The sequence below is a fragment of the Manacus candei genome, unplaced genomic scaffold (genome assembly GCF_025592945.1).
Source record: "Manacus candei isolate 608988 ecotype Guabito, Panama unplaced genomic scaffold, ASM2559294v1 h1tg000067l, whole genome shotgun sequence".
Classification (NCBI taxonomy): domain Eukaryota; kingdom Metazoa; phylum Chordata; class Aves; order Passeriformes; family Pipridae; genus Manacus; species Manacus candei.
In genome coordinates this window covers 9766477-9775707 of record NW_026138115.1, presented here as the reverse complement: position 1 = coordinate 9775707, position 9231 = coordinate 9766477, and positions in this window count along the sequence as shown.

Genomic DNA, 9231 nt, shown 5'->3' with positions numbered 1-9231 from the left:
AGATTCCAGTTAAAGCTTTTACTTGGCACTAGACAAGGCATTAACTTGAATCTCATTTCTTTACATCCAAAAAGGAGTGCCATCAGTTGAAGTAATTTAATTTCCTGAGACTGGAAACTCAGTGTTTGCAAATTTTGTGTTTATAAAAGATATGGGTTACAATTCAAGCAGAAAGTTTGCAGACATCTGTCTCTTCTGACTGCCTTTTCATTTATGTCGTAAAGTCTTGTCTGCAGCATGTCAGGCCTGTTCACCTTTATTTCACTGAGGCAGAAAAGGTGAACTGCTTCTTTCAGGTGCATTGCACCCCTCTTGTTTTTCTTTCTCATGACACAAACAGTCTGAAAGGAGCAGTACCCTTGCAGGCTTGGGCTGAGCAATCTGCTGGCTTGCAGAATTTCTGGCATTTGCTAGATTGAACATAGCATGCTGTTACTGCTTTCATTTTCATAGTTTCTGGTGCAGAAATGTGGGGCCTCTATCAACAATTTTACACTCAGGTGGTACTTGGGTGGTGCTTTTTTAAGGCTGCAGTGTAATGCAGCCATATAGCCCCAACTGTATTGCATGGTCCAACATGTCCAAAATGATGATGCCCACTTCCCTTCCCTTCTTAAATCTACCTCCTTTGAGGTATGTCCATGAGACAAATTTAACAGTTCCAGTGTAATCTGATTCAGAAGGCAGAAGGAAATGCCATGTGTTCAGTCTGCTCTCTTGCAGAGAGCAGTTTCCAAGACTTCCTCAAATTCTTGTTTGAACTACAGCAGTTTTTAGAAGAAGCATCCTGCATTGATCTGAAAGCTCCTAAGATTAAGAATCCACCCAAATTGTTCAAAATGTAATTACTTACTATTAAAAACATGCCTCTTATACTGAGCCTGAATTTGTCATCTTTCAGTATTAAGCTGTCAGATCTTTTGCCTTTTGTCTGCTAAACTGAAGTGCGTGCTGTGATGTTGCTGTTTTCACTGTAGGCATTTACAAACTGAACAAGTCATTCTTCAGCTTTCTTTTTTAAAGTAAGTAAATAAACTCTCAAATCTTTTGGATCCTTTATTCATCTGTGACACTTTTTGGATCCTTTAAAATAATTTAAATACATTTTTAATTGGAACACTAATAGCAAAACAGGATTGCTAAAAGAATTGTACAGTTTCAACCCTCCCTGCTGTTGCTCTACCTCATTTTTGTAGCAGTCTTGGCCATGACATCAGATAGGAAGTCTAAATAATCCCTGGGCCTAATGCTTCTGTGATTGGTGAACACCTGTCCTGTAAGTATGTTTCCATATTCCTTTGAATGCAGTTTGCAGCCAGAAAACAAAGCAAACTGGTTTTAGTAAGTGTCCAGTCATATTCATTTAATTTTCTCTGCTTCTCTCCTTTGAAACTTTGTCATCATTAGATTTTTGTTTCTTTTGTATTTCAATTATTGAAAACAATATTAAATAATGTTACAGTCAAGAACCAATTTTATGCCATTTTAAAGTAAGAGTAGAAGATAGTGCTTAATAGATCTCTGTATACAATTCAGAAACTGTAGTTGCAATATATTTCACACACGCCAGTTAATTTTGTATAATTATGCCTTCAGTTTGCCATGTGGCACACTGTTAAATACCCATTAGTAGTATAAATACTATGTGTGTTGGCTGTGTCTTCAACCAGTTTCTAATTCTAGTTGATCAGTATAAGGAGTCAGTTTTATTTGACAAGCTCTATTTCTTATAAGCTTCAATAATTTCAATTACTTTTGCTTTCTATGCCCTAGAGTAATCAAAAATTATGTATCTTTTAATTATTTTCTTTCAGTTGTCCGGCTATGTTAATTTAGATCAGTCTACCTACCCATTGGAAAGCTGATGCTGTATTAGTTCTTCCCACACCTCAGTCCTATGAAATCTTTCCTAGTGGTGTGAAATTCATTGAAATAGTATTGATGATCCAGAGAACTTCTTGATTAGCTCTGTTAAATTTTCAGTCACAACTTATTCAGACTTGCTGAATTTAAAATGTTTAATAACCATCATTTAAAATGTTCTGAATTACTTTTTGAAGTGGAAAACAAGCTACTGTCATGATCTGAGAGGAATAATATGTCTGGCTTTTTTCTAATTGCTCAACAGAAATTTTTGCGAAATGCTTTTGCCACTGTGCAGCAGCAGTATAATGTCTTATCTTGAACTGGAGTGCTGCCAGCATAGATTTCTTCTGCATCTCATACATAGTAAGAAATGGAGGAAATGGACTTTCCAGGGCCAAAAGGAGAGTTTCATCAACTTCTTAATTGTTTTTGTTGTGTTCTTATTGTGATTAAATTAATTGAGTTAGTTTAATGGAACTGGAACGCTTATTACCATGCCCAGTTATGCAGTCTTACTTTTTTTCCATAGCAGTAGTAATGATTTTTTTTAGGCCACATACATTTACCAGGACTAAAAAACCCAATAACAGACAGAAAACCAGTCCTTACTGTTTTTTAATAGATAGGATTGCTTGAAAAATTGATGTGTTTTCGATGGAAAACTGAGATGTTTTTATTGGAATTGAAAATGTATTTTGGCTGAAAGTTTAAGTGTTTTGGGGTGTTAGTCATAGCATTCCTTTTTCGGCGAATCTCAAGCAATATGGAAATAGTCTGTGTTGTGGGAAAGGAGGAAGATGTTATTTCTGTTTAACCTCATCCTCTTCACCTGGATTGCTTTGGGTTGCCTGTACAAGAAACAGGACCCCAACTTCAATAAGTGGATCCACCACCTCATGCTGAAGAAGCAGAAGCCCACATGAACAGCCAGAACTGCTTAGTTGTCTGCAATGGCACAAGACATTGCTGTGCCAGGTAGGCCTTGTTCTACATGTGCCAGAGGCAGAGTTCAGTGCAAGGACTGTTTTATGAAATGAGTGGTGTTTAGTGTGGAAAGTGTGAAATACGAGTAGACAGTAGGAAAGCTGGTTTACCCAGGGTGAATGTTAACAATGCCTATTGTTTTGTGTCTTGCTAAGTGTTGTCTCCCATGCAAATGATAATGCTATACACGTCCAAACATGCTCGGAAGTCAGAATAGGATAGTCCATATCAAAGTGAAATTGGTTCTTATTGGTTAAGAATTTATCACTGACCACGCTTGAAGCACACTTACATAGTAGTACTTTCTGAGAACATTCTGAAAGTAGGTTGTTGAGATCAACTGTGAGATAAATGACCAGAAAGTATTCCAAAACATTTGATTGCAAACTGATTGTGCAAGGACGAAAGTCTGAGCTTGACAATAATCATTTAATAGTGAAACACCTCCAGATGCATAATAGGAGATGCAACCAGCCCAAACTGAGACAGCAGAGCAGGTAGCTGCACTGACGGTCTGTTGCTGTAGTGCTCATGGTCTGCAGTAGCAGCATTTGGGTAGAGACTGTTAAGAGACTGTAGTTAAGAGAGACAGTGTCATTCAGAGTGAGATGTTGATGCACAGCTAAACCAAGGGCCCTGACTAGCTTCTGGCAGTTAAAAATCCAACTGGGCAGTCTGGACATGCACCTCATAGCCAAAGTCAAAGGGTCTATTTCTTTGAAAAGCTGGGATGGCAAGGTCGAACTTGCCTGCACATTAAAATTGTTATGCCGTTCATTTTTTTCTACAACCAAACTTAAAATAGTGATGTTAGATGAAGCAGAATGCACTATTTCTGCCCAATCCTGGAGCCAGCAAAATTATGGGAAGGATTGTTGAGTTGCTAAAGCTTGCTTTGTTTTCAAATTCCACTGCTTCTCCAGCATCTAAACACCCACCAGCCTGAGGCACTGCAGCCATCTGATGTGAAAGGGGTTAGTTTATCAGTGAGCTTTGTTGGGTGAGTGAAAGAAGATGAATGCAAATAAAATAAAAATCCTGAATTCCTAGGGGCAAGATTACTCCCTGATACCCCTTTTCCTATTTATGCCATTATAACATCTGTTTATCCACAGATGAACACCTTAGAGGACTGCTTCATCTCACTGTTCTGGCAGTTGACTCAGTAACAACCAAGCACTAAGAAGCCATGCAGAGATCCATTTTTCTTAAAATATGACAGTCACAATAACAGACCACTGCCTGCATCTCACATTAGCATGAGGAAAGGAGGAAACCACCCCATTGTTCTCCACAGCATAACTTATCTTTGGGCATGCTTTTGTAATTCCTTTATCACACCCTGTTCTGATGGAAGATGAGTCCTTAGCACATCATTTTTCAGTAAATGGGCTGCTGCATCCATTTTAGGTCCCTTCAAAATATAAATGTGACTAAAAGTAAGTCTCTATTTGCCTGAAATTGTTTCGGTTTGGGATGAGAACAGATATAGCAACAGTCAGTTCTTGGACTCCTCTCATACATTTCTGTGGCACCCGAGCTCCAGGTGAGAACTTGGCTAACCTAAGCACACTTAAAAGCATGAAATCAATATTGGCAATTGTGTTCACACTTAATGTCCAACTAGGACCATTAGCACTGACATGTCTAACATATGCTTTTGGACTTCTTATTTTTTTGAGATTTGCCTTAGTCTCTTTCTTATTAACTTTAAGAAGATCTTGATGAAAACTTGATATTTATGGTGTGTACCATCAGCTCTCAATCTTCTTCTAGTGATTGCTATTAATGTTCAGTATTTCCTTAGCATGACAAAGTATTTATTTTAAATTATACATGGTTCTCAATGCACAGTACTTTTCCATTGCTTTTCTACGATCTAAATTGTCACATCAGGTAGAAGATAAAATAAGAGAACTTTGAGTGAGGGACTGGTTGCCATATGGCTGACACCTAAAATCTCAGCAATTTGACGGGAAGAAAGTGGAAAAAAGGAAGTAAATTCCACAAAATTAATACCATAAGTAGGTAACAGCTGTTAGTAAAGGAGAAAGAATAAAGGCAAAGGAAAGGAGACTGAACACCAATGTTACCAAAGATTTTTGTCACAGATGCATAAAAATAGATTTTAAAGTAATCATCCACACAGTGTCCTAAGCCAGTTTTCAGGTTTCTTTTTAAAAATCTGAACATTCTATTTTTAAACAAAGATTATTTTTCCCATTTGATTTAGGTGTGTAATCTGAAATGTATCTTGATGGCAGAGATGAAGTCATTTGCTGCTTTCATTGAGTGCTTGCTCTTCTCCCCTGCTCTCTCTTCCAGCCAAAAAGTATGCTGTAGGCTTAAGTTTGTGGCTTTAATCCTGCAAATCACACCCACCTCAAAAGCACTTGGCACTGGCATTGCTACTGCTGCAAGAAGTAATTCAAACAATAACATATGGTTGGAGTTGAGATGACCCCGGGCTCAGTTTCTTGTCTCCCCTTGTAAAAGGCACTTTGATCTTCTCAACTGTAAAATGAGAAAAGTAAAACTTGTTCTCTATTATAAAGTGTTTTAAGCTCTTTATATAGGAATTGCAACAAGAAGTCATGGCTGTGGGCTGTCATGGTTCTGATGCTGGATTTTCTAAAGGCTGAGCATCTGTGTGTTGGTTATACTAACCTACATTTGGGTTCATGTTAATAAATTAAACTAGATACTCACTGGGTTAATTTCCCCTAATGTAATTCCACAAGTAAGTATAGAGGCTGGTTTCTTATGGTTTGGAAAACTGAAAGGAAGAAATATAGGTGACTAAAATCAATGTTTCTATGCCTATCCAGGGAAACTTTTATAAATATCTCAAGGTTGATAAGGCTAGAGGAATGGAGAGAGTGTTAGCTGGCTGTGTTGCAGGCACAAAAAAAACCTTCTGTGGTGTAAGCAGACATCTGTCTTGCCCCACTCATGTATTAATTTATGCCCACACGTGTCATTTTCCTCCCCACCATGTAAGCCCAATCATGTAACTGTAGTAGTGCAACATGTGAAACTGGGGTCAAAAGCCTGGAGGCTTATCAGATGTGACATTTTTCTATCTAAAAAGTGACAATACTTGAAATCAGAAAAATGCCCTCAATGCAGTCTTGGAAGACATTGAGTACTGCGGTCTAACCAACAGAACTGTGAAACACATGAGTACAGTGAAGGGTGTGAGTAGTGCAACTGCAGTTATGGGACTATGTCTATGCTTGAAGCTAAGAATATGCTCAAATATTTTGTCCTAGACTGAGCTACAGTGCTCTGCAACTAGTAGGACTGAGTATTTTCATTACTGCCTCTTCATCCATGAAGCTTCTGTCCTGCTTGCTTGCATGTGTTTACATAGTTTGCACAATTTATTTGGACAAACACTGGGATTTGTCAAAGTCCAAAGTAAAAAAGATCAGGACAAAGGATTTGTAAGAACTGACTTTTGAGTGGTGTAAATTTTTAAAATTATCTCAGATGGTTTGTAATCTGTAGTAGTGCATTAATGACTGGAACTTTTATATGCCTTGAAGAATCTTTTAGTGGCACAGTCTTGCTATTTGTGCACCTATATAACCCAAATGATTAAGCCTCCCTCTCAAAATTCACATTTGTTAAAAGACTTGACATTTGGCTAGTTAAATTCAAAAGGATTATTTTCTCTGATGGAGTGCTAAAAACTTCTGACCACCAGAGTAATTCTTCTTATGCCTCAGGGACTTCCTATGGGGAGTGAAAGTCCGTACAGCCTCTTAACACTTCAGCTTAGATATGAACCTTAATTTTAAGTTTTTGCTGGAAATTTAAATTATGTATTGGTTACAATTTCCACTGGGGTTTCAGTAAGAAATTTTATCAAACAAGTATAAAAGGTCATTCTAGCTGATTCATAAATAATAATAGCTGAGCTAATGAAATGTCTGCTTTATCCTCTTTGGTATTTCCCAGATACTGTGTAGGTCTCCCAGTTCTTCCATGTAAATCTTTTCTATAAGACCTACTGTGTTTTGTCGAAAATGTTTCTTGTATTATTTGGAAGGAGAGGGAGAAGGAGCAAGAATAAAGAAGAAAAAGAAATAATATCTTAAAATTATGTCAGAATTCAAAACTGATCTTAAATCTATTATGACATCTCAATTTGCATGTGTTTATGTAGCTGCTCTATTAGAGGGTCCTGACATTTCCAGAAGTTCTTAGCTGACAGTGTTTTTCCAAACCATCTGAAAGTTCTCTTATGGGAAGTTGACATACCTAACTGCTCATTTCAAGGTTAAAAAAATCAAATACAAATATAAGTGTGTTTTCTTCAGTTTACACAGGCATGGAGTGGTCATTCTGGCAGTATGTGAAAGTATAAAAAAAGGTAAAAACAGAAGCAGCTTGGATATCTCTTAGTCCTATTGAAATGGTGAGAAATATCATCCTAGCTCATTGAACAAAAACTGCTTTAGGGATGTAAAATTGTGACATTCTCTGCCATCTGTCAATCACTGCTGTAGCATTTACAAACAGAAGCCATGTGGGAATCATGCTCTAATCCCATGCTTATGAAGAGAAGACCAAAACACTGGGTTTTGTTTCTTTCAACACATATCACCTATATATAACTTTATTTGCACAACTATTTGTATTTCATGTTACTTCCATTAAATAAATTAGCACTAGTATGAATAAATATTTCAAACCCGGCTGAGATGGCAACAAGTGCAAAGCAGAAAAGAAAAGGGTAACTCTTCTTGGATCAAGCTTGAGCAACTGTCTAGGTAAAAAATAGAAACTTCTCTGGATTATTTTTTCCCCACTATTATTAATTACTTTTCCAGCAACAGCAGGCAGTTCTCTATTCACTGCAGTTTACCCTGTTCATTCTGTAGCTCCCTAGATGTGAAGATTTCAGCTTCTCCAACCTAAGTTTATTCTAAAGGCTGAGAGTGGAAGAAGTGCTATTTGGAAGTATTTCCTGAAATGCTAACATATCATTTCTTTTTCTTAAATTGAACTGTTTCTAACTGATGCTTGTGTGTCCAACAAGAATTATTTCTCCCACCCTGCAAAATACATGCATGGTTGCCACATTTTCCTTACATCCACTTTAGCTGTAATTTCTCAAGGTAAACAAACGTAACAATATTTCAAATCTTACAACTTCTTAATAATTTGTGGCTTTTCTGTGAATTCCATCTGGTTGACTAATGAAGACAATGCCAAATATAATATTCCATGTCTTTACTGCATTAAAGAATGATAGAAAAGGTTTATTGTGATTTTTTTGCTTCGCGTTCCTCTTCATATGCAACATGAAATCCTGACATCTTGTTCTGCAGGTTCATATTGAGTTTGTTTGGTATAATTTTCAGGCTGGGTTGACATGCTCCTTCACATATTTCACACATTTCTTCTCTTTTCCCATCAACATAATATGTATCCTTATGAGCCCCTGCTGAAATTCATCCCTTCCCAGTAGATGCCAATAGGTGATTGGATGATGCTGAGCAAGTTTTGGCCAAATTAGTTCATGAGTAGTCCATACACAAAGCCAAAAAGAGATTGCAAACAGGAGAAATGTGGTGTTGACCTCCAACCTGACTACAGAATTCTTTCTCTTCTGTACCTGGATCTGATAGGAAGCTTCTGTGTTACAGGAAAAATCCTTACCTTAGCTTAGTGAAAGCTAAGGGGCTTTTAGTGGCCTTTTGACAGCCTGGATAGTAACATTTCCTTCTGAGCTGATGGCATCTCTTGCAACAGGATATTGACTCTGTCCAGGCTGACTGTGCCTGCCAGCTCCATTGATTATGTAGTCAAACTTCTGACATCCCTGTCTATCCTGAAGCAGTGGAATGATCTAAGATGGTGGTGGGCTGAATCCATACACCTGAAAAACACTCCAGTTCTGGGAGCCAGAAACTGGGTCTTGAAGTTTGATATGAAGTTTCACCTTTCCTCCTTGCATGAAATTATTTTTTAAGATTTACTTCCAGAGCTTTAAAAGAGATTTTAGGTCTCTATGAACTGCATCTCTGATAGACCTACAAAGATTGCTTGTGTTGTACTGGTCAACAAGTTCCTCCCAGCAATCATAAACCACTAGGAGTTCTTGCTGATCTGTTTCTTGGATTTTTTGTCACTGACCATAAAGATCATCTCTGGTCTTAAGCAGTTCTGGATGAGAACATAATTCCTTGATAATAACCTCTGTGACATGGCTGCATTCAGAAGCTGCTTTTTAGCTCCTAGGGTACTCTCGTGTGTGTCCACTGTGTTAACTCTCTTGCACAGTGAACATATAAGATTATTAAGGGTATTGCAATGACAAACCAATCTATTGTTTTTTCAGTAGTCTGATGAAACATAAGTTCAGGTCTT